General features: G+C 38.2%; 1 pseudogene; it reads right to left on the reverse strand.

Moving 5' to 3' along the window:
- Window positions 1–475: 475 nt before the first annotated feature.
- Window positions 476–27,290, reverse strand: LOC149228186 (delta-aminolevulinic acid dehydratase, chloroplastic-like; annotated as a pseudogene).
- Between the last annotated feature and the right edge of the window lie 334 nt (window positions 27,291–27,624).

A 27,624-nucleotide genomic window follows, 5' to 3' on the forward strand; every position in this document is an offset into this window, starting at 1 on the left:
AATTTTACGGCTAAAGGTCAAACGAATATGGAAACAACACAACCCTTCTTTTGGATTAAATCCATATCCAAGTAATATATTCGGGAGATAGATATATATGACCGCCTTAAATGTAATAGTCAGATTGGGGGGTATGACAAGTATGTTACCAATGAACATTATAAACGAGACATCTAACATTTTCATTTTTGTGAATGTTATTAGGTAAATAAACTTTAGATGTCTTACCTTAGGAGCTAATAAACATACACTTCTGCATTATTCATATTAGGATAGAATACCCTGCATTAGGACAAGGAGGTCGCGAGACCACCCTCCTTGACCTCGATACCAGTAAGATCCGCCTAGCGGGTAAAAATAGCAAAACTATACCCGTTTATAAATGTGATGTTGCAAAGAAAATTGTGTGTTAAAATTCGGTTACCCACCTCAATTTTTTTTATTTATATAAATTTTACTTTGTGTTCAGGGACCATTACCATGGTAAGGACGTATGAGCGACAACGACGTGACCAGGAAACATAATCACCATTAATGCCGCCACCGTCGCCATCACCATCCCCATCACCTTCGTCACCACCAAGACCACCGTCAACATCAAACGCTCCAACGCCAGAGTTGACTGTGATAATGAACTCTTTGGAAGCCTTATTGGAGACATTAAAGGAATCAGCTAAGGCTAAAAACAAAGAGGAATTTCAGCATGTAGCCACCAGTTCAGCGGAACCAAATAATTTGGAGCCCAGAGGATCGAGAGAAGACATCTCTAGAGAGCTTCAGAAAATTAGACTCCCAGAATTTTCGGGAGGTCGAGCTGGTGAACGCGCTGAGGCATGGTTGGAAGGGATGAACCGGTGCTTTAGGTTAAGAGAATATTCGCCTTCAGCAAAAACAAAGATTGCCGTGTTTCAACTAAAGGAAAGTGCCTTGATTTGGTGGGGAAATCTGGAAAAGCAGCTGCACCTTACATCGGATAATGTTCCTTGGGAACTATTTGAGGAAAGGTTCCGTGCAAAGTATTTACCTCCATACTTTCAACAACAGCAAGCCAGAGCCTTTCATACACTAATTCAGGGAAGTAAAATGGTGGAAGAGTACGAAATAAGGTTTATGGAGCTGGTAAAATACATTCACTACTTAGACTCTGATGAACGTCAAGCTGAACGCTTCATATTTGGGTTAAATCCTCGCATCAGAGCCTTGGTAAGTATGTGGAAACCATCATCTGTAGCCGAGGCAGTCGAATGTGGCCGTTATGCAGAAGAGCACCTTGGAATAAAAAAGGATATGGGGCCAACAGGGCCTTTACAATCAGGATTTCCAGGGAAGGCTCCCCGGAACTTTTTCAGAGGAGGTAGCTCGAGGCCACCTTACGGTAACAGGTTTACCCCAAGTATGGGGACAAGAGCTCCCATGGCTGTAAACACTATAGCCGCGGAATCGTCCAACACCAGACCATGGGCATCGTGAGGGACTACCGGTAGAGGAAGGAGTGCGAGAGGAATCAACATGGGAGGACGCAGATCGTTCTCTAGGAATTCACACCTTGATTCAAGAGGATCAGCGCAGCTCAATTGTTGGGGACCTGTGGGTTATGGGCCCACCACGCTTGGATGGGGGGCCGCATTTCCAGCGTAACTGCCCAGAAGCTTCATCGAACATATTGCATAGGACTGGGAAGGAGCCGATATTAGCCAATCGAAGTAATCATAGAATTCATGCAGTAGTCAACCACGACCAAGCAGCTCATCAATCCACTGTAGTGGAATCTTCAGGTATTATCAATGGCATAAAACTCAAAATCTTATTTGATACTGGTGCCACAGATAGTTTCATTTCGTCATATGCATTAAACAAATGTGGGTTGGCAGCTCGTAGACAAAATGATTTCCACCAAGTGGAAATGGCCTCAGGAGAACTCCAAACCGTGGGCTTGAGTGTGGATCAATGCAAAATTGACCTAGGGGTCTGTTCAACTAAACTAAAAGTCTATGTCACAGCCTTAGGAACGTATGATCTTATCATAGGTATGGATTGGCTGGAAGCTCACCAAGCTTGGGTGGACTGTTATGGAAAAAGGATTTTGGGCATAAACGACGAGGGAGAAGTAATCCAAATTCAAGGAATCAAGAGGGAAGTTTCTTTACGCTACATTTCGGCAATGCAGGTGAAACGTTGTTTAAGAAAGGGTTATCAGGCTTATGCAATTCACGAAGTAAGCCAGGAAAAAGGGCCATCCTTGGAACAATATCCGGTGTTAGCCGAGTTCCCGGATGTATTTCCAAAGGAACTACCTGGGTTACCCCCGGTAAGAGAATTGGATCTCACTATTGAGTTAAAGCCAGGTACCCAACCAATCTCTAAAATGCCTTATAGAATGACAGCTCCAGAACTTCAGGAATTGCAAATCCAGTTGAAGGAACTACTCGATATAGGGCTTATTCGGCCCAGTACCTCACCTTGGGGTGCTCCTGTAATTTTTGTGAAGAAAAAAGATGGATCCTTAAGATTATGCATAGACTATCGAGACTTGAATCGAGCTACAGTAAAGAATCAATACCCTATGCCATGAATCGATGATCTTTTCGATCAAATGAAAGGAGCTGCTATCTTTTCAAAAATTGACCTTCGATCAGGGTATCATCAGCTAAGGATTTCTGAAAGTGATATCTCTAAGACTGCATTCCGGACACGTTTTGGGCACTATGAATTTACTGTGGTACCATTTGGGTTAACAAATGCGCCAGCCGTATTCATGAATCTTATGAACAGTGTTTTCCGTCAGTATCTTGATAAATTTGTACAAGTCTTTTTAGATGATATTCTCATCTATTCCAAGAATGAAGAAGAGCATGAAGAGCATTTGCGGATAGTATTGTCCTGCCTTAGAGAACGTCAGTTATATGGAAAACTGTCCAAGTGTTCTTTCTTTCAGGAAAAGATTCATTATTTGGGTCACATCATATCAGGTGAAGGGATTTCAGTAGATCCTGAGAAGGTAAAAGCGATCATGGAATGGCCAATACTGAAAAATGCACATGAGATACGAAGCTTTATGGGTTTAGCAGGTTATTACTGGAGATTTGTGGAGGGATTCTCCAAAATCGCAAAGCCAATCACAACCCTTCAGCGTAAAGGTGTTAAGTATGAGTGGACCGAGGAAGGTAATAAAGCATTCTCTGAACTCAAAAGACTACTCACCAGTGCACCAATCCTAAGAGTCCCTGATATGGGCAAAGACTTCACGGTATGTACTGATGCATCCAAGCAAGGGCTGGGTGCAGTGTTGATGCAGGATAAGGGAGTGATAGCTTATGCTTCCAGAAAGCTAAAACCTCATGAAGAACTCTATGCTACTCACGATTTAGAATTGGTTGCTGTAATGCTAGCTTTAAAGATCTGGAGACACTATCTGGTGGGACGAAATTTTACACTTAAAAGCGACCATCAAAGTCTACAATATTTGTTCACCCAAAGAGACTTAAATGCCAGGCAAAGACGATGGAGTGAATTCCTAAGTGAATATGACTTCGGAATATCATATATTAAGGGAAAAGAAAATGTAGTAGCCGATGCCTTAAGCAGGAGACCCCGGATATTTTCTCTCATACCCATTAAAGTGGACTTAAGACAACGAGTATTGGATCGTCTTATAAAAGACATCTAGTATTTAAAGGTGAGGGCAAGTCTTGAGGGAATTAAGGCAAAAGAATCTAAATTTGAGGGTTATGAATTAGAAAACGATGGGATCCTACGATTCCATGGAAGGATGTACATTCCTGATGATAAAGATCTTCGAGATACCATCCTTGGGGAAGCTCACAAAGCAGTATATTGTGCTCATCTTGGAGTAGGGAAAATGTATGCAGATACCAAGAAACTCTTCTTTTGGGCAGGCATGAAGCGTGATATCGCTCAATTTGTGGCAAAATGTTTGGCATGTCAGCAAGTAAAGGCAGATCATCGTCACCCTGCGGGCCTCTTACAACCCCATGACATTCCTATGTCTAAATGGGAGACCATTTCTATGGATTTTATCACTGGACTACCTCTTACTTCTCAAAGACACAATGCCATTCTGGTAGTGGTGGATAAATTAACAAAAAGCACCCATTTCATTCCGGTAAGAGATACTTATGATGTTGCTGACGTAGCTCGAGTATTCATAAATGAAATCATCAGATTTCATGGAGTACCTAAGAAGATTATATCCGATAGAGATTCGCAATTCACTTCCAGATTCTGGACGTGCATGCAGACAGCCTTAGGTACTCAGCTAAATTTAAGCACTGCTTACCATCCTGAGACTGATGGGCAAACTGAAAGAGTAAATCAAGTACTTGAAGACATGTTGCGAATGTATGTAATGGATCAACAATCACACTGGGAAAAGTATTTACCCTTAGTCGAATTCGCATACAACAACAGTTACCACAGTTTGATTGGGATGCCTCCATTTGAAGCTTTATATGGCAGACCTTGCAGAACACCGTTAAGTTGGGACAGGTTAGAAGATCGGGTGATTATAGGACCAGAATTAATCCATGAAATGGAAGCGCAGGTCAGACAGATTAGACAACGATTAAAGGAAGCCCAGGATAGACAAAAGAGTTATGATGATGCTGACCGAAATGATAGGAGGTATGAAGTAGGGGACCAAGTCTTCGTCCGCATCAAACCAAATAAAAGTACTATTCGATTCGGAAAAGGGACAAAGTTGTCACCCCGATTTATAGGACCGTTTAAAGTCGTGGAAAGAGTTGGACCTGTTGCCTACCGTCTTGCCCTGCCACCTCACCTGCATAGAATTCATAATGTATTTCATGTTTCTGTATTAAGACATTATATAGCTGATCTATCTCATAACATCCAGTGGAAAGAATTGCAGGTATCGGACGAGGGAGTCATAACGGTCGAACCGTTACGTATACTGGAACGTAGAGTTCGACAGCTGAGGAACCGTCTGGTGGACCAAGTTAAGGTCCAATGGGACAAGTATAGTCCTGGATCAGCAACTTGGGAAAGTACAGAGGACATATGTCAGAGATACCCTAATTTATGTCCATTTTGAAGAACTTTACAATATGTTTAGTATATATTTACTTCACTACAATCAGAGACTCAGAAACATTTTGAATGATTATGGATAGACATGAAACTTTATGGCATAATATATGTTTAAATTCCTGCTGGTACATGGATACCAAAACAATCTATGTGGTTCATTTTACTAAGTTATAGTTGTTTAAGGAAAGACCTTTATTTATAGATCGGATTTATTTATTTTGTCAAATATGATCAATGGGATAGAAATCAGGAAGTGAATACAATCTAGGTGAACGTCAAAAGACATGCATGGAATATGGCAAAATATGTTATGCTGTAGTGTCATATGTGAATAATACATGAGTTATTTTGAATATGCTGATGCACATTTTACAAATGCATGGGTAAGTGTATGATTGCAGGTAAATGATCCAATTTCCGAGATGACCACGTGATGACAAAACCTCAGACCTATTAAAGCTCAAAGTGATTCAATGATAGGGTAGTAGCCCTAATTTTACTGGGAGGGGTGGAGGTGTTACCCACCGTTTATCCTCCGAACCCTGGAGTCATGGGAGGACTGTGCGAGTCACGCTCCCCTAGACGTGTGATGATGAATGCTGGATGCCTACTGGGAATCAGGTCGGTATAGCCGACGCTGTCACCTTAGTGTTTATGAATGGTTGGGTCAGTAAAATTGACGCCATGGCATACTCCTGTAGAGGACGGATAGGATGGGAGCAGAAGAAATTAGGGAGGATAGGATGATTTTGAATAGCTTGGGGACCTGGATAGAAAAAGTCATGTCCATTAAAACCTTGAACTTAAAACTCTAAACTTCAGGACGAAGTTCTCAGAAGGGGGGGTGTATGTAACGACCCATCTAAATTGATCCATTATATAAAATTTTAAACTTTATAATATATATATATATATATATTAAATTTTATAAAATATATAATTGGACTTTATAATATAAATTTATAAAATATATCATGGAACTTTATAATATATATAAATGAAATGTTATAAAACATATAATCGAACTTTATAACATATATAAATGAAATGTTATAAAACATATAATTGAACTTTATAACATATATAAATGAAATGTTATAAAACATATAATTGAACTTTATAACATATATAAATGAAATGTTATAAAACATATAATTGAACTTTATAAACGTATCTAAACTAAAGCGTAAAACTAAACTGTGCTAAAAAAATATATATATACCAAAGATCATTAAAGGGGTGCGTCCAACCTGCTGGAAATTTATAACAGAGCACACCTTGCCGGGAAATATCTGAGAGTTAAATTGCATGGAGGGCGTGTCAAGTAGGGGGAAGGTGGTGGCTGCAGGTAGGAGGGCGGCCACCGCCAGGCCCATGGATAAAAACCGGCAGCCTATATCGAGAGAGGGGGAAAAACCAGAGAGGGGCAGAGAGAACCGGAAGCAGAATTTCACCAGGAGAAAACCAGGAGAAGATAATTATCTATTGGAAGAGCTTTAAGCCGTCTGAGGTTCTGGGCACGGAGGGACAGAGAGCTTCTATTGAGCAGCTTTCTGGATTGAGCAGCTAGGTTTTCTCAGTCTGGTTGGGCGGTATTGGTCTCCCGGAGATTGGATCAAAATAGCCACGGCATCACCAGCAGCAGAATCACCAGTTCAGTAGCAAAATCAGCAACAGTTAAGGTAAGTACAAATTAATTCTTCAGGCTTCTGTATTTCAGATTTTAGTTACTGTGTGTGCATGGTTATTACACTTCGAAAAACACAAAACTGTCCTTCTTGAATACTTTGGCGTACATTCATTAATTTCTTTTAAGGCGCGCGCCCAATTTTGGTTTATAGACAGCTTTTCTTGAATGTTGAGCCGAGGAAATTTGCGATGGGCGATAGCAGAATCGCGTCATCGCATTACCTAGATGTGTCATCGCAACTTTTTCAGATTAGATTATCGCAGATCGCGACGAGTCATTAAATCATTGGGTGCTACTTATGCGATATGCGACGTCGCACATCGGCCGTCGGAGATTTCTTAAGATTTTCATTTAAGAGCACTTCATAATGTATGCGATGCGATGAATTTCGTGTCGTCTCTTTGTAGTTTATTATGCTCATAAGGAAATGCTTTATTCTCTTCTCACGATGCGATATAGTTTTAAGGGGTTAAATACAAAAGTTTTTATAAAAATGTTTTTTGGATTTTTTATTAAGGGTCCCCATTTGCTTAGTGTTATTGATAATACTAAACAAAGAGGGGGGTTGTTTGTGGCCACAACAATGGCGATTCACCTAGAAGAACCAGTTATCTCTGTTTTTCTATCGAATTCTAACTTCCAAAACAGAAAAATTTTCATAAGTCTAAATTTCGTTATGGACAGATAGAGTACATTATGCCTTATCCTATTAATGATATTTTGTTTCAACCTTTTTTTATTCTAATTGCTTGCTTCCTCAGGCTTTGTCGTTGTATTTACATCAGCCATTACTTGGTCTTGTAAAGGTAAAATAAAGTCTTCTCTGTGTGCCGGCTTTTAAAATATGCTCATTTGTCGTAGGTAGAGCCTCTGCTGCCAGCAGGCGTCCATAGCCTCGACAGGGTTACCTGTTACCCAACAATGATCCTTTATCCTGCCTAAGGCTATCTACAACGTTCGAAGAAAAATCCACATTGACACTTTTTCCTTTTTTATTCTCTAAAGAACGATGTCTTGGTTTGGTAGCCAAATTATGACATAGTCATTCACTTGATTTATACTTTTGCTGAACAAGCTGGCTCGTGATGAGACCCCTTGTCTTTTGATTGCAACAATCTTGAGTCATTGCCCTGTTTTGGTAGAAAGTATTGGCAAAGTCAGCAAGTTATAATATCTGTGATCATGATAAGCCGGCTCGTGATGAGACCTCTTATTCTTTTAAGAAATAGTGTTTCTTGGATTGTTCCTTTGAATGCTGCGATTTTCTTTAGCGGGGAGGACGTCATTATTTTTCCTTAAGAAAGCTCTGGACGACAATAATAGAGTTTGAAAACAGCAGTTTTACAGAGAACCCTTATTTTGCTATTGATACCTTTCATTGTGCTGATATAAAACAATTTCTTCGCTAAAGGTTGCTTTCATCAATTTTTTGAAGTTGAAACTAGCATCATATCTAGGCTAACGTTTTTTAACTCTATCTGTCTATAATAAAGATCAGATTTATGAAAATTTTTGTTATTTATACAAGCGAAAAGCTCAAAATCTGAAAGAGAATTGGTGTCTTTTCCGTGAATACCTGTAGTAACCATTTACAACTGGTTTTATTATGCAAAAGAAAAGAAAAACCAAAACTATTCTACAAAATAGAAGAATAATCTTCTATGGAAAATATTTTTTGAGGATTTGTCCATTAACAGGCAAAGAATCCCTTCTACCTGCTAAATCCTGCAACACAAACGTTGATGGACCTATGACTTCAACAATCTGAAAAGGACCAAGCCACATCTTTTGAAATTTCGTATGTTTTCCCTTTTCTTCATGAGCCTTATCCCATTTCAAAACTAAATCTCCCATATGAAAATTTTTTCTGGTCATTATGCTTGAATCAAAAGAGGATTTTATCAACGCTTGGTGATGAGCATGGGTTTTCTTAGCTTGTTCTCGTTGTTCTTCTAATTTAATTATTTCCATTTGTCTTAGTTGCATGGAGGAAGTAGATACTTCACCGATGTATTGTACTAAAGACAAAGAGGGGATGACTAAGTGAGTTGGAAGAACCACTTCCTTCCCATAAACTAAATTAAAGGGAGAAGTGCCGATTGAAGCTTTCTTCATTATTCTATCTGCCCATAAAGCATTTACCAAAGCTTTGTGCCAATTCTTTTGGTTCTAGTCAACTGTTCTTTTAATAATCCTGATTAGGTTTTTATTTGTTGACTCAGCTAACCCATTACTTTGCGGATAGTAGTTGGCCGAATATTTCAGTTTGAACCCTCTTTTAAGTGCAAACTCAGTCATTGCATTCCCAGAAAAGTATGATGCATTATCAAACATTAAAGCCGTTGGTAATCCAAACCTAGTGATTATAAATTGATCTATGAATTCAATAATATTTTCAGAATTAGCTGTCTTGAGGGGAACTGCTTCTACCCATTTAGTAAAATAATCTGTTTTCGTGAGGATGTATCTATGCTGCTTAGAAGAGTGAGGAATGATCTCACCTATTATGTCCAAGCCCCACTGACTGAATGGTTGCTCGATGTTTACTGGCTGTAGTGGCAGGGACGGCTTCTTTTGTCTTCCAGCAGTTGTTTGGCAGACTTGACATTTCCTTATGTAACTGTGCGAGTCTTTGAACAGCGTAGGCCAGTAATATCCTGCACGTAAGATCTTATGTGCAGTAGCATCTCCAGCATAATGTCCGCCTGCTGGTCTGTCGTGGAGTTCCTCATACAGTTGTACCTCTTCAGATGGGACTTCAGGAATTTGCGATGCTCCAACCAACATTTTGCAGAAGCCTTGACCTCTTACAATGTTTGCTGGTTTGATCTCAAGGTCGTATTCCTGTAAAGCAGTGATCCAATTTGCTCTTTTCTCACCCACATCCTTCTGTACTAGAAGATTTCTTACCACTGGAAACGGTACTATGATCTTAGTATGGGTTTTAAGTAAGAAAGGTCTGAAATATTTGACCGCTTTGAAAACAGCATAGGCCTGTTTCTCCACGTCTGAATAATTGAGTTCAGCACCTTGTAAATTTGAGCTAAAAAACGCAATTGGAGCTTCCGCTTTTTCTTGATTTGCTTGAGTTAGAATCGCAGCATAAGATTTCTCTGAGGCAAATGTGTATAAGATAAAAGATTCTGAAAAATTCGGGGTTGCTAAAGATGGAGCATTAATAATAGCTTGTTTGATCAGGTTGAATGCTTCATGTTCATCTGGACCCCATTTAAAATTTGAATTCTTTTTAATCATGGTTTGCAAAGGAGACACAATTCATGAAAAATATGGGACAAATCTCTTTACAAAATTGATTTGACCAAGGAAAGATTGCATGGCTTTTTTATTATGAGGTAGGGATATTTCAGAAATTTCTTTGATTCTGTCAGGCTCAATGTGAATACCGGATTTTGACACTATGAATCCTAGAAGTTTTCCTTTACTTAATGCGAAAAAAGATTTCTTTGGGTTAAGTGAAATCCCATACCTTAAACATCGTTGAAAGATCTGTTTTAAGTCTCTGAGATGGTCGCTTCGCTTCTTGGAGTACACTGTTATATCATCCAAATAAATTACTACGGATTTATTGACTAAACCCTTGAATGCGATGTCCATGACTCTCTGAAATGTAGCGCTGACATTGATCAAACCAAATGGCATCTTCCGATATGCGTATGTGCCCCATTTAGTTCTGAATGTGGTTTTCAACTGATCATCGGGATGTACCAGCACTTGATTATATCCTGAAAATCCATCCAAGAAAGACATCAGTTCTGAGCCTACTACTGCCTGTAATATCTGTTCCATAGGTGGGAGAGGAAAATTGTCTTTTTGACAGGCTTTGTTGAGATTCTGAAAATCGATACAGATTCTAATATCTCCGCTTTTCTTTCTAACGGGTACCATATTGGAAACCCATTTGGAATGTCTGACGGGGAAAATTATTCTGGCTTTTAATAACTTGTTTAGCTCAGTTTTTATCTGATTTTCTAAATTGGGGTGGATCTTTCTCAGTTTCTGTTGGACAGGTTTTGCGTTGTCAATCATAGGGATAGTGTGCTGAATGATAGAAGTGTCGTACGTCTTCAGCTCATTGTAATTCCAGGCAAAGACATTTTTATATTGTCTCAAAAGACGAATATACGCTAGTTTTTCTTTCGGGGCCAGGCCTATGCCTAGAGTAACGTTTTGTGGTTTATCATCGGTCCCTAGGTTTACTAATTCATAGTTCAGAGTTGAACTGTAGAGCTTTGAATTGGCAGGCCTTTTAAACCGATTTTTCAAATCGTATAAGTCTTCTAACTTAACCACTGATTTAGGTATAGCATTATCAGTGCCATTTTGTTGTATTTGTCGATCGTGATGGTCTTCGTCAATTATCTGATTGGAGTAGGATCCTTCGGAAGTGAGGAAATTTACAATATCAGGATCGTCGTTGAATACTCTCCAATTTGTAATGTTGTCAGGGATGGATGGTCTAAAGATCAATTCTATTGAGAATCTATCTAGACTAAACTCTTCGGAGGGAATAAGCCTAGAGGCTACGTTAGCCAAAAGGTCTGCGCTTGCGTTTTGGAGTCTTGGGATTGAAGAAATATTGAATGCTATGAAATGCTCAGTCAGATCTTGTACTAAAGATTGATAGTGTTTTAAATGACTTGATAGGCAATGTATAGTATTATGTACCTGTTTGACGACAATCTCAGAGTCTCCGAAGACTTGAAGATACTTGACATTCAACCCGATTGCTTTGTATAGGCCTTGCACCAAGGCTTCATATTCTGCTGTATTGTTTGTGCAATCGAATTCGAGTCTACACGTAAGCATGGTCTTATTTCCTTCTGGACTAATTAGAACGCATCCTGCTCCTGCTCCTTCGTTAGATTTAGAGCCATCAAAATATAATTTCCAAAACAAAGATGTATTTACAGGTTTATCTACAAAATTAACACACTTTGAATTATCAGTTTGGGAAAAATTTTCGACTTGGGATAAAACTGAATTTTCTAAGTAAGGTGATGTATGAGCATTGAAATTGCCGAGAAAAGAATCTACCGAGTAATTTCCTATGATACTGCTGTTATACGCTATTGCTTCATTTTCTCCCTCCAATTCCGTTACTATGTACTTTTGGTGTAATTCTCGTTCAACCTTTATTTGATTCGGTTTGCCATTATAGGGTAACCACATGTGTGAATAGTCGGTTGAAAAGTATCCATGGAGTTTCTCGGACCAATTCCTGCTAAGAATCAATCCATAGAATTCTGGGATATCAGCCACTAAAATGTCAATAACCTGACATACCTTCGGGTTAGATGACAATCTTATGGTTACTTGATTAAGTTCACCAATCACTTCTACTTGAGATCGATCAAGCTGAACTATGCGCACTGCGGATTTTTGTGGTTGGACATTTAACTTGGCACATATTGATTTGGGTAAAATATTCGTTGAAGCACCAAAATATACCAAACAATTGTGCACATTCTTATTGAAAATTTCATAAGTGAGAATAAAAGGGGGAGTGTGAGATCTTGATCTTCCTCCAATCAAGGCGATGTCATTTGGATCAATCTTATTGATCGTGTTGGTTGGAGGTCTTCCCATGTTGTGGGAAGCTACAACTGTAGGCAAAGATGTAATAGGAACGACATGTAATTCTTTCATCATTATCTTCTGTTGATGTTTCAATTTGCTCAATTCGTAAAGGGTAATATTAGCCCTAGTCTTTTTCATGTTGTCAATAATATTGTATTCCATTTCATCCGACACTATCAGTGTTATTGATGGAGTTGTTTGATCTGGTTGGACTGGGCTAGATTGAGTCGCTTTAGCGGTCGTTTTCTTTGTTGCGACTTTATCTTTTATTGCAGGGCTTGCGCTCTTCTGCTTAGGGGTAGTTTGGGGAGGATCAAGTTGATTTTTGCTTCGTGTGCTAACCGGAAATGCTTCTTGATCTTCTTCTTGTGGGAGGATGAAATCCCACATTCCTTGTAATTCCACAACCTCTTCGTCATCAGTCTGTCCTTCAGTGGTACTTTCTTCTTCTTCCTCTTCTTCGGATTCGACGTTTGACATAGCGTTGGGTGGTTTCACATCCATTGAAGGACCTCTTTTAAAAGCTCTGTAGGGCTTTTTTGAAGAAGTTTCTGCTACTTGTTTTTTTATGTCAATCATCTCATTGGACATGGTCTTTAATACTTTCTGCAATCCTACCAAATCGAAAGGGTCTTTTGTTTGTTTCTTCTTGGAGTCTTCTTTGAAGGTGACTTTTTTAGACTTGCGTTCCTCTAATGCAGATCTTTTTTTCCAGGGCTATTACGCGTTTCTCTACTGCTATCGCTTCTGTCAAGTTTTCAACTAAGGTTGTTTTATTTGCCCTATCCACGAAGATTGCTAAGTTTGATGGTAAGGCCGTAATATACCATTCACATCGTACTTCTTCGCTGGGTTGGGAACCAGTGGGAATTTTGTTGAGGATCTTATTGAACCGTAAATTGAAATCTTTGATGGGTTCTCTAGCCTCGGCTTTAAGGTTAGATAGGTCATTGATTAACGTTGCCGTTGATCTGTCATCACCAAAATTGGTGAGGAATTGACTTTGAAAAATGTCCCAACTTGTGATAGACCTGGAGGGTAATGAAAAGTACCATGACCCGGCTGTTCCTTGCATTGTATAGGGAAAAAGCCGAACAACAGCATCTTCGTTAGTAACTCCGTTGAGATTGACAGAAAGCATGAAATTGTTTATGTGTTCTTCTGCTAGCATGCCTGCTTCTGGATTGAATTTGGGTAGCCATTTCTCAGGATGGGCCGGTATTTGACTCAAGGGTGGAGGCATTAAAACTGCCCCAGGATTATTCCATGGAGACTGGGCCATCGTCGAGTTGCTAGTGAATGAAAACGCAGAAGATGATCCCTGTGGCTGGGAAGATGAGGATACTATGATCGTAGATGATTGAAGAAGGGTTGTGGGAGTTCCGGTAAGCGGATGAATGATGGTTTGGAATGAAGATGTGGGTGGCTGACTTTGCGGTGAGGGAGTTGAAATGGACGATGTAGATGAAAGAGTCTCACTGTCAGACTCTTGTGGTGTTTTCCTTGCTCTTTTCCTGGTGGGGAGAGGGAATTCAGTTGGCTGGATGCCAAATTTTTCACTCTTTAATCTAGTCAGGGGATGAGCAGGATTGTACTGCGAAGTCACGTTGCTTTGAGATTTATCAGACCTCTGAGTAGAAATGGAAAATCCCTGGAGTTTGTGAATCAGAGTTTGAACTTCAGGGGGTTCAATGGTAGATTGGTCTGAAATATTAGGGTGTGTAGCAACGGTTAATACTCGAGCGACTTCTAACTCAGGATTTAAACTTGCTGGGGAAGTCGGGGGAGTTGATGAGGGCGATTTACTCTCAGAATGGTATTTAGATTTTGATTTAGGTGCCATTCATAGTTCGGGCCCTCCTTCTAGTGCCAAATATGTTGAAGCCCCGAAAATCAGGTCGACAACAAGGGGGATACCCACCCGGTCCGGACCTTGGTTGGCACCTCCTTATCCGTTTGGTATAGCGGGTCGGACTGGGGATAATGGGACCAGTTTCCCAATCTAAGGGTGTGTGTGTGTGTGTGCAGAGTTGGATGTTTGCTGATCTAAGAATACTTAAAGCTAATCTAATTCAAACTTTTAAACTAACTCTATGCTATTGTAATCTAATGAGAAATAGCACATCTAATCTATGCTAACCCGGGGTGTATTTCTTCTATTATGCGATCTAAAAAGATTTCAGACAATAACTGGTAATAAAGATCATTCAGCTATCATAAGAATGGAAATCAATTTAAGATGAACCACTTTGCATAAAAAGTTAGGCAAAATAGTTGTGAACAACATATCGCATAATAAGTTATTCATATATCAAACATAAATAAATGACTCCACCGTACAAAAGTGCCAAATGGTAACTCACACATTCATGCAATAACATATAAACAACTATAGACTGTATATCACTTTAAGAATATAAGCAGAAATGGCCAAGAGATAAAAGTACCATTTATGACTGGTTCTACTCATAAGCTTCAAGCAACAAATCTATCTCTCCTTGCTCTAACATCTACTAAGAGTACAGAAGTGCAACATCAGTAGCAGATATCAAATGCAAGCATTAATAAACCTTGATCCATCCATTCATCAAAACCCCCTCCGAGGGTGCAAAAGTGCATGTTCTGAGGACAAGTTTTTGACAAATTTCTGGACCCTTCTCCAAATGCATGAGAAGGGTTTAAATACTGATAACTAAGATAACTTAATTACATAAATTTCAGATACGGTTTAAATGACCGCCCTTTTTCTTAAGCAAAACTATTTCTAAAAATTGAATCTAATTCCTAACTATTTCTGTATTTGCTCCTCAGTGCTGCGAGCATGCAACATTCGCCTGGGAAGAGTCGGCTGGTCGTCTTCTGCTTTTGTTTGAGCTATGAAAATAGAAATGGCAAGCGCTGGCACCACTTTCTAGTAAACTAGAAGATATTTTTGAGAATCTTCCTTTGGCTGGGTGGATTTACTGCGTGTATACTTGGTAATAACCCAAATTTCTCTCAAACTGCTTCTGCTTTTGCTATTTCGGTTTCCGGCCTTGCGAATGACTAAGCAAGTTAGGGACTTTGCTTTCTGAACAATTTTCTTAGCGATGCGCGATTAGCGCTAGGCTCTAATCGCGCATCGAAAACTGCATCCGTTCTTTGTTCCGGGCTTTTCTGGTGCATTTTCCGCCTTTAGCGCTTTTTCCTTTACCGGGTAGAAGTTTCAGGTATTTTCTTAAACATGCTGCTTTTGTGAGCTTTCTGACCCTGAATGTTGAATCACCTATTGACATCAGCATTTGTTGAGTGATACTCTGGAATCTGCGGTTCTATTGCATGCGGCATCCGTTTATGAAGGCATCTCTTCTCTGTTCTCCGAGCATTGACGCTTTCCCCTTTTCCTTAGATGTTTCCTGCTCATTGATTCATATTGTTTCCTGTTTTTCATTCCTGCAGTTCACGCAAAGGAAAAGAGTAATGATAATCAATACTGATACGAAAGCTCTAACCTCTATGAATGTATAAAATCATGACACTCATCGTGAACTGACTCTTCAAAAAACACAAAACTGTCCTTCTTGAATACTTTGGCGTACATTCATTAATTTCTTTGAAGGCGCGCGCCCAATTTTGGTTTATAGACAACTTTTCTTGAATGTTGAGCCGAGGAAATTTGCGATGGGCGATAGTAGCATCGCGTCATCGCATTACCTAGATGTGTCATCGCAACTTTTTCAGATTAGATTATCGCAGATCGCGACGAGTCGTTAAATCATTGGGTGCTGCTTATGCGATATTGCGATATGCGACGTCGCACATCGGCCGTTGGAGATTTCTTAAGATTTTCATTTAAGAGCGCTTCATAATGTACGTGATGCGATGAATTTCACGTCGCCTCTTTGCAGTTTATTATGCTCATAAGGAAATGCTTTATTCTCTTCTCGCGATGCGATATAGTTTTAAGGAGTTAAATACAAAAGTTTTTATAAAAATGTTTTTTGGATTTTTTATTAAGGGTCCCCATTTGCTTAGTGTTATTGCTAATACTAAACAAAGAGGGGGGTTGTTTGTGGCCACAACACTTCTTTTCCTTCAAAAGTTTCCTGTATGTGGCCATTCTCTTCCAACATCTAGAAACATTATGGTTATCCAAACCACAAAAGAAACATGCAATTATTTTCCCATGCTTATGTGGAAATTTATCATGCTAAACATAATCAAAGGAAATATGTTTAGAACCAGATTTATACCTTTCTTTTTCACCTTTATTGCCTTTGAGGAGGTGAACTGAATGAAGAAGTAGCTCCCTTTGGAACATCATCAATCTCTTCAAGGCTGTGAGAGTTTCCACAAGTCTTTGGTTCAAGTGTATGCTGATATACACCTTCTTTATGCAAAATATGCTTCACACTATTGCTTTGCCCAAGAATACAATATTCACACTCTTGAGGTAGAAGACCTGCAATGAAACTCCTTCTTGGAACTATTTCAATGGCCTTCATGGTAACTTTGGAACTTTCTCCATAAGACTGTCCATAGCCAAGACCCAAATACTTAGGCCTTTCCTCAACCATTATTGGCTCAACAATACCCTATGCATGTTTTCCCAAGCCTTTTCCTTCATAGCCCATCTTGGACATTACCTTGGAACCTATGCCTTTGGTATGTTTTTCAAAAGAACCAACATAAGCATTCTTAGAAGAATTTGAAGACAAACAGGAATTGTTTACCTCTTCTTCAAGCTGATACTTGACCAAGGCTTCTTTGCCAACAAAGAGCTGTGTCTCCAACTCATGCATCCTTTTCAAGTTCATATTTGCAATATGAAGTTGCCTCTCCATTTCCTGCAATTTGTCAAAAAGCAAATGCTTCTCTTCCTTCATGTAATTCAACTGCTCTTTAAGTATGATGCTCTTCCTTCCATCCTCATACATTTCTCCCACCATATCCATCATGATAAAAAAGTCTTGCTTCATGTCTTCATCAAAGATTCTTGTGAAGAATGAAGATTTTGAGGACTCACTTGTAGAAGTTGTCATTATCAGAATGAACAAAAGAACTTCAAACAAGATTAACAAAGAGCTTATTCAAGCAACCTTTCACAACAAATCTCTTGTGCTTCAAGAATTGCTTTGAGTTCCTTTGGGATAAGAAGAATGCCTTCAGCCCTTCTTCCTTCTTGTCCTCTCCTGGACTTAGCTAACAACAACTTTCCCTTCACCTCTGCAAACTCAAACAATAGTCAATCTGCAAACAAGCATACAATCAACCTCTGACTGTTTAAACACCTTACAGACAAGCAACCTTTGCTCTGTCAATCAAGCATTCTAATATGATACCACTTGCTCTGGTATAACTAGCTTTGATATCACCTTCTTTGAAGGTGCGGTTAATCAAACTTAGCTTTGATATAACCAGATCTGATATGACATGCTCTAATACCACTTGATCTGAAATGGGGCACTAAAGGCTTCTTGTCAAGCTTACAAGAACCTCTCCCACTCCAAAGCTTATATATTTCCAAGACCTTATGTTTAACCAGATGTGGAATTAAAAAGTGCTTGAGAATAGGTGTATGCTTGTGTTTGTTTTTAAACTGTTTATGTGCTTTAAGTTTATTTGCTTAAATTGATATAAAAACATATAATAGTGAAATAGTGCAGCAAATAAGCATCACACATAACAACAATATAATATGGAGTTCACCCAAATATTTTGGGCTACGTCTCCTTGAGCTCTAGTCAACTCAACTAGGCTCTCTCGGATTATGGCATAAATTCTTTTACAAGCTCCACACTCAACTCCATTGGTTTACAACTGAACCTATGGGTTTAGAATACCATCTTATCCCACTAGCTGTCCTCACTTTGCAGAAAGCTCTAGGCTTCTCTGGACTTGATTCCTTTAGTCAGTGCTCTGAGCTTCTTGAGCTTCTGGCTTCTCTGACTCCCTCAGAATTCTCTTAATTGTCTCTGCACTCCTTCTTCTGTCTTCAGCACACTCTGGACACCAACAACAGTTGGATCACTTAATCTCTTTGCTATTCTCTCGGCTTTGGCCCTCGCTCTCGCTCTGGCTCTGGCTCTTAGCTCTGGCTTTGGCTTTGGCTCTGGCTCTTGGCTCTGGCTCTGGCTCTGGCTCTTGGATCTTACAAGCTTCTGAGTTCGCTTGACCTCCAAGCGACCCTATGTCAATTGAGCTCTCTGGTTTTGCTCAACCTCCAAGCAATTCCAAAACTCCAAGCTTTCTACCCTTTGTCAATTGAGCTCTCTGTGTATTTGTGTGGCATCGGTTATAGTCCTCCATCATGGAAAACTCGACTATTTCACCACAAGAATCCATTCACAGTGGAAAGGAACCGTCGGCACGGGAGACCCGATCGTTTTTTCCTTCCTCTGGCTGTAACAGCCAAAATAACGGAAATACACAGGAAATGCATGAAAAACCCATCATGGGCATTTACCCAGACTTCAAATAATATAGGATCGCGCTTAAAATCTTATTGGGTCCGCCATTCCATCGCAAATCGTAATCGCATGGCATATTGGCCAAAAACCCAATACATAGGAAATACAAAGAAATCCCGCATTTCTGGATTTCAAATATTATGAAATTGCGTCCATAATTCCCATCGGGTCTGCCTTCTATCGACATATCAAATTCACTTAGGAGGGAGGTCAAAACTTCAATATACGGGAAATACAAAGAAAATCTAAATAAATCGGATTTCAAATATTATGCATTTGCGCTTATAATTCCCATCGGGTCCGTGCTTTGATCGCATATTGCAATCGAAACAACCCCGTGGGTCTTCCCTTTGACTATGCTGATCGCCGATCCATCGATCCATTGATCACCGATATTGCACATCACATATCACATTGGCGGGGTCTATGCCTCTGCTCTTTCGATCGTCGATCATCGCAATCGCTTCATTGCATTGATCGCATATCGCTCTGCCTGGGGTCCCAATATCGGGCGAAGTCTACCTCCGATGTGATAATTCAGAGATCGCAATCGGGGTTCCTTCCGCCTTTGCCTTAAATCCTTCCCTTTGGCATGTTTGTGATGCAACTTCTTCAATGAGCCTTTTAGGCCATTTTTATAAGAACTTGCCTCCTTTTCAAAGGATAATGGCAATCTTCTTTCTGCGATAACTTCTTCATCCGAAGTCCATTTTAGCCCATTCAAATTGCATTAGATTCAGATTGAAAGGATCTATGCAATGGGACTATTTTCAGAAATATCCTTTGACTTTCATCCGACCCAAATTTACAAAGGGTTTGTGCCATTTAGCACCTTTTACCTCTTATATGAAGTCTTTTGGACTTAGAGGTTTATCCAAGATCCATTTTGGATCATTCTCCATCTAGTATTTGCCTTAATTATTTTTCATCACAATTATGGAAGAGATGTTTAACTGAAGTTAAAATCTTGGATCTCAACAATTATAATTACCTTCTACAAGTTCTGTTATTGTGGATAATTTGAAATGTATTTGTAGTTAATGGTCATGCATTTTTGTATAATGTTGGAACCATGCATCAGTTCTTTAGTTAGGGTAATGAGATTGAGGTTTTATTCACATCAAGTTGTTTCATTTCTATTCTCTGATTAAGTTGGCTAATAATTAAGCCAAAATTTGATCACATGTACATACAAAAATTTATTATATCTAAAACTTAACATTTACATATATATAATTTTCTTCAAGACTTCTTTTATCTTGTGATGTAATGTGTTTGTTGCAATAGTGCTGGAACATTGCCCCTCAAGGAAGATGTTAAGCATAAAGAGTAATATAGTAGAACCATATGTGAAATATGGAATGCTTACTATTGCAAAATTTTTAAATCATTGGTTACAGACGATTGGAAAGTCTTAGCATAGGCAACATCTCCTTCATGTTTGGCCTTTTTCAGAATCATATTTGACATTACATGGTTCTCCTGGCACTTTGTCATGACCGAACCATTGCACAAAATTCATCTGAGTTAATGAAACACAATGTAATATTAAATGATGTAAGACTTCATATTAGGTCAACATTTAATGTTAGGAAGTCAATATAACAACATAACCAATTCCTCCTTAATTTTGTTCTGTACACAATACATACCAGATTCTTACATATTAAACAAACAATAAACACACCTCACATACTCATGTAAATCCATTTAGAGTTCAAATATAACATTCCTTATTGTCTGAGTTGATCTATCTCTCTGTTAGGAAGTCTTTCGAGGACAACTGACAACCTCCACCTTGCTCATATGAACTAAGTATTAGAGCTCAACAAGTACTTTTCAGAAAGCCTAAAACATTTACACCATATATAACTTTTAGGTGGGTTGGAATCTATCTGAAGCTGTTGGATGAGCTACCTTAAAGCATTGTTTTCTAGCCATTCCCTAAGGGCTTCCTCGAGCCATCCTGGACTTGGTCATTATAAGGCAAATATTGACCCATACTCAAATTGTTTGGATAAAGCATCAGCCACAACATTCTCTTTACCTTTCTCATATATGATCTCATAATCTTACTCCATCTTGGTGACCCATTTATGTTGCTTTGGTGAAGACAACTGTTGTTCAAGAAAGTACTGTAGACTATGATGATCAATTTTGATTTAAAAAAGCCTCTCTATGAGATATGGTCGCCAAGTCTCTATTACATGAATAATACCCATCATTTTCTTCTCATATATGGATTTTCAAAAATTGCAGTCACACAATTGGTTACTGGTGAATGCCAAGGGGCATCCTTCTTGTATCAACGCTGCTCCGAGACCTCTGCTTGATGCATCACATTCCAAGACAAAAGTCTCATTAAAGTCAAGCATGGCTAATATTAGAGTGGTGCACATGGCATCCTTAACAATAGCAAATGCATGTGCTGCTTCCTCACTCCAAACAAAGGCATTATTTTTAAGGAAAGTTAGGGGAGCTGCAATTTTACCACAATTTTCCATGAATTTCCTCTAGTAGCCTTGAAGTCCTAAGATTCCCCTCAAGCCCATAAATGCTTTTAGACAAGGCCATAGTTACCACTTTATTAGGATCAACTCATACTCTCACTTAATTTAAAATTTTGCCCAAATATTCAACCTCAAGAGCCCCACAATCACATTTGAAACATTGCATGAATAATTGGTTGTCTCTCAAGAGTTGCAAGGACTTATCAGCATGCTTTATGTGGGATTTCCATGCTTCATTGTAGATCAAGATATCATCAAATAATACCAACACAAACTTGCATAGGAAGAGTTTGAAAATCTTGTTCATGAGGCTCTGGAAGGTGGATAGAGTGTTACAAAGACTGAAAGGCATCACTAGAAACTCATAATAATCTTCATGTGTTCTGAAGGTTCTATTAGGGATGTTTATCTCTTTCATCTTGATCTGTGGTATCATGAATGTAGATCAATCTTAGTGAAAACCTTTCGTCCATATGTTCATCTAGGAGATCATCAATAATTGGGATCGGAAGTTTGACCTTGATTGTCAACTTATTGGAGCCCTAAGATCAGGAAACATGTGCGAAGTCCCTTACTTCTTTAACTCCATGACTATTGGTGATGAGTAAGTTCTTATATTGATCCCACCTCCAACAGTTTTTGAATGATCTTTTTTATTTCATTCTTTTGTGAAAAAGGGTGTCAATATGCATTTGGTGGTTCACTTTTAAGAATCAGGGGAATGTCATGATCATGCTCTCCTCAAGAAGGGGTATACCTTTGGTGTCTCAAAGACTTGATGATGTTTTTTTCAAGGACCAACTACAAATCTAGATGGATTTCTTGTGTCAAATTATCCATAACCTACATGGCATTAAATTGGTCAATAATGTGAAAGTGGCCTTTCTTAATAACTTCTTCATATGATCCTTGATCCCCTTGGCTGGTATAGATTTGCAATCTCCTCTTCTACACTTCCTCGAACCCGGAACATTAGAGTATCACACTCCTTAGTGAGATGCCTCTCTCAATCTTGTGATGTAGATTGACAAGGGAAAAAGAGGCAAAAGGTGGAAATGTCAAACATGTTTATGAGGGCCAAAGAGACATGAGGTGGTCAAGCTAAACAGGTGAGGAAAGGAAAAAGAGGTGAGAGGTGGAAACACTGAACAAATTAGTGAAGGAAAAGCAAGAGGAAAGGTTAGAGGAGATGGAAAGGAGGCGATGACAACAATATTGGGGAAACATTGCATGGGTCACGATTTAATGGATCTGTTGACCAGAATTAGTTACCTCAAGTCAGGGTCTAACTTGAGGGGTGAAACATGTAATGAGGGATTTAAACCTTGGTAAGGTGTATTTAACATACCTGCTTTACCAACCAAGAACCCGTTGATAACAAAAAACAATATTAAAAAATCTTAAAGTATTTTTGACTCCCCTCCATTCTGGAAAAACCACGTGCTGTTGGCCTTTTCCAGCTGGCATTTACTTGTTTTGACTTTATCATGGTTTTGGTGCTAATCCCATTGTTTTTGAAGTACAGTTTTAGAATCTTGTTGCTTGGGCTAGGGAATAAATGACATTATGTGGAATTGGATGTGGAAAGCAATTATTGACATCACACTGCTTGTCTTCGGTCTCAACATTGCTATCACTAGGCAATGTTGAAAATATTTCTTCTTGCCTTTAACTCTTTAACGCCATTGGTGTCATATGTCACCATACTCTAAGGAACAAAAGCACTTATTTATTTTTCGGGTACTATTAATGAAAGCATTGGACATTCGCTTTGCTGGGCACTAGAATCTGTTGTATGGTGTGCTGAAATTTTTATATATGCCATTGCCAATAGCATTTTGGCAAGTTTTTAAAACTTTATAAGCTTTGAATAGTATAGAACTCAATTATATATCTAACCTTTGACTTGAGATATCTTGGAACTCTGAACAATTGATTGGATCCTTTACTCTCGATGATTGATTGGACCCTTTACATGGTACCATGCAGATTTGAAACATGTGAAATATGGGTAATTACTTTCTCCAAAGTCCAAACGAAAAGTTTGACTTGATGAGAAAGCCAACAACCATGGAAAACAAACTGGTAAAATGAAATGCATAATAAAGAGAGAGGAGATAGGAGACTTTACAGTCGTAGAAGTAATTCCAAGATGCCACAAGAGATCCATATCTAAAACAAGTAATCGTGTACATTGTAGAGTGCCACCACTTTCCGTAGCTGCTGAAATACAAGCTATGGTTGCAGAATACAAATTGTTTTGCTTCTGACACACATCACTGATTCTTCAGTTTTTGGCACTTCCAGAACTTTGGGTATCTGTTTCCAATGTCTCTGTATGTCACCTAATCAAATTATCCTCATTTTCCCTTTCTAAAATTTAAAGTTTACTTGAATTTTTATCTTTTGTTTCCTACTAAAGTCATTTTACTTTTTTTTTTAATTTAACCTTCAGCTATTAAAAACACAAAGACACATACCAACTCCTAGCATCAAACTTGGGTTTTCCATTAGTCAGTAACTGCTCCGATACCACTATTAGTTTTTATATCACATTTAACATAAGAATGAGAGTGTACAGAATAACAAATGTTTTTGAATGCTACTCACAAGCACAAAGACACATACCGGTCTCTCACTTTAACGTCTCTCATATACATCACTTACAACATAATAGAACTTCTATGATGGTTTAACCATCTAGCCCTCATATTAGCACTTATTTTTAATAATAATATCACTAATAAGAACATTAATCTTCACATTTATTTGGGTGTTGATACCTCTTCCGGTCCCTTCACCTTGGGATTTTGCCTTCTTGGAATTTATCAAATGTTTTACAACACCAACCTGATTGCATTTATTTTAGTAGTTTGCAGATCTTCTAAATTGGTAATCTTCAGTTCTTGAAACAAGTCCATTGTAGCACCCAAGGTAACATAATGATTCTTTTCATCATATTTGGGTACATTTTGGTTTTGCTTATATCAATCATCTCACCATGATTCTAATACGAAGTTCCTTGTTTTCTGAAGGAATGTCTCTCTCTTAGTGACTCTTCTAAATCTAGCCAATTGCTTCCACCTCATTCATTTCATGAAGGAAACAGAGATGTAAAATTCCTTGAGATCCTGGAATATTGTGTATAAATGTCTAATGTATCTGATATTTGAACTGTGGTTTGTATACTAGCATCACAAGTCATATTAGTTTAAAAAATAAGACCAATTGGTTTGACTCATTTCAAATTTTGTTACCCTTTGATGGTTTCTCTTGCAAAGTCTAAATGTAATGGTTTAGTTGGGTTTAATATTTGATTTGATTCTCTGCGAAAATTTTGACTCATGACTCATCTATTCAGGTTCAAATTATATTATATTGGTAACTTTGAAACTGAGAAATTTTTCATTTAAAGCTACTGCCCTCTTTTGTCAGGAAGAGATATTGATACCCCATGGATTTTCAATCAAATTGTTTCTTATCTCATGGAAGTTTACATTCAGTATGCTTTAGTATTCATGGTCATTAATATTCATGTATTCTTTAAAAGATGCAGACATTCATGAGAAAGTATTTTTGCTTGTTGGTTCATCTCTCTCTAATTTATTAAATAACCAAGCATGCAACGTAAACATATTTAAGTGCTGTTGTAAGTGATATGACCCACTCTTTACCTTGATGAATGGTAGAGACAAGCGGGTTTGATTCCTCACATTGGGCTTGGTTCCTCACAGTGATTTAAGGCAGAGGATCATTCTCATAAGATTGTGGTTAACAAAAATGAAAAAAGAATAACACCGCAAGTTGTTAAGACCTTGTTATGTGTTCTCCCACAATGTTCAACCATTTTCAAACTATTGTCAATAATATGAACTTGGAAATTAGCATAAATTCCTTGACAGGAAGTGTAAACTTTGCCTAATACAACTTGCTGTGAAGCACATGAATTCTAGTCAAATTAATCAATCATTATATAGGTGCATCCATGTTACCTGGTATGCAGATATTGGTAATGATGAGTTGTCTCAGAGAAGCCTGATCACATCCAAATAGGGCATAGCTGGCTTGACCTATCCTTGAAAACATTAAACCCATTTGAATCTCACAATAGAGAGCTTGAAAGTGAAAAAGAGTAACAAGATCATGTTTATTAAGGAAAAACACACAATAGAAGCATGCATACTATTAGAATATCAACTCCCTTGTCTTCATCAGTACCAGATTCAATAAGAGCTTCTTAGTGGTTTCTAGGATTCATATGATAACTGCTTATTGAAGTTGAATTAAATGGAAGTATTCATTCAAAAGTAATCCTGAATTCTTACAGCATACCAAATAAAACTTAGAAAATGGTAAGACATCATATGTTTTCTTGTCTCCAAATCGTGGGTTAGAATGAAGAGCTTTTCTGAAAGGTCCATAATGCACTTGCATATCTGTTTAAAGACACAAGTTCATAACATTCATGGAACTGTGATCTCCATAAGTCTTTATTGAAACATCACATTCTACAATTAAGAGTAGGAAGTAAGTGTAAGAACAGTAATGAGATGGTTTAATGAAAGGTCAAGAAGGTACTTTGTTGTATATGACATAATAGACACATCTTGAAAACCTTCTCTATCTAATGCAACTCGAATGGCTTCAACACGCCCATCCATCATATCACTTGGACTTACAACATCAGCTCCTACCTGAACCTATCTCAACATACCATTTGCAAATCACTAGTGCTATGCAATCAATGAATAAGAGTAGGTAAAATAAAAGTCAACAAGAAGATTTGAACACAATGCACATTAAATGAAGTGAAAGAACATGAGGGAAAAATATTTACCTGGGCACCGACCTGGTTACATAGCTGATGGATGTTTCATCATTCATAATCACCCCGAAACAAAACATGCAGATGTAGAAACAATGAAAGTTACATCCCAAGGGAAAAGTAATAAACATAGAAATGGAAAAAGAAGAAATTAAGTAATTATAAGTCTTACCATCTTCTCTAACAATTCCATCATGCCCATCAGACAAGTATGGATCTAAAGCAACATTAGTGTAAATCACCTAGAAACAAAGAAGCATAAATTCTTTATGCCCTAGATATTATACACCATGTCAAGCTTTGAAGAAGAATTAAAGTGTGATGGTAAACACATTAAGATCCAATGCTCATCAGATTTGGATACTTGTCATTGAGAAGTCTTATGGCTCTAGGTACAAGCCCATTTTCATTGTAGGTTTCATCCCTTGTGGGTGACTGATTAAAACAATGTTCTGGTTCAAACATTGCTAACCAGAAAAAAGAAAAGAAAAGACCATGCACAACAAAACACTGAACATTCAAACCTTCAGAGCATTAGAAATTTTAGGGAAAAGCACCACATTGTTAACACCAACATTGCGAGCCTTATATACCTGCATAATACCAACGAATTTGACCTTAGATTCAGCAGTGTCAAAAAGGTGAAACTGAATGGGAAAAAATGTTGTGAACAAAATAACTTGAATATTCTAACAAAGTGACCAGCTAATCATGCATGAATATGAAAGCATGACCATTTAATAGAAAATATCCATTAGAAATTAACATTCTTAGAATGTAGTCTTGCAAAATCTCTTCAATCAATCCATTCCACCAACCGAGCCTGAAACAACTTGGCATTGCTCCTATTGGGCTATCCTCTTCCCCTGTTAATTGAAAAAGAACAACTCAGAAAAAGGATGTTTTGTGTGCTTGTTTGAGAAATAAGAATCAAATTAAACAATCTACATGGGGATTGCCTCAAATATTTATTATATAAATGATACCATAACAACAAATTGTTTTATGTAAAAAATACAAAAGCAACAAATTGTTCACTAACCTTCATGAATGAAAAAGGGAAGGATAAAATTTGCAGGAGATATAGTTGTTTCTTGGAAGGCATCTCTTAGAGTATCTGATTTGTGGTTGCGACAAGGATGTTTCAACATTGGATACCAAGAAAATCAAAACATATATATGTTACTTTAACTTGACACTCCATTCTTGGTGTTTACTGGCGCTTTAAAATATTACATTGCCATTCTGATATATTGGGGATTTGCATTTGCAATTCTGATCTTCTTGTGCTTCTTTATGTGTTGTCCATCCATGCTGTGATTGTTTTGCTCCAACTGATAAATTGCTTCTTCCAATAGTTAGAAAAAGAAAAATATCACTGTAAACTTGCCAGTCAAGTATACTTGTCTATTACCTTGGAAACTATGTAGGTGCTTGATAAGGATGGTGGATTTCTTTCAAAAGATGACTTGAAAGTGGTGCAAG

This window comes from Pinus tabuliformis, chromosome J (genome assembly GCF_031772625.1).
Source record: "Pinus tabuliformis cultivar Carrire ecotype Pingquan chromosome J, CPIR1, whole genome shotgun sequence".
NCBI lineage: Eukaryota > Viridiplantae > Streptophyta > Pinopsida > Pinales > Pinaceae > Pinus > Pinus tabuliformis.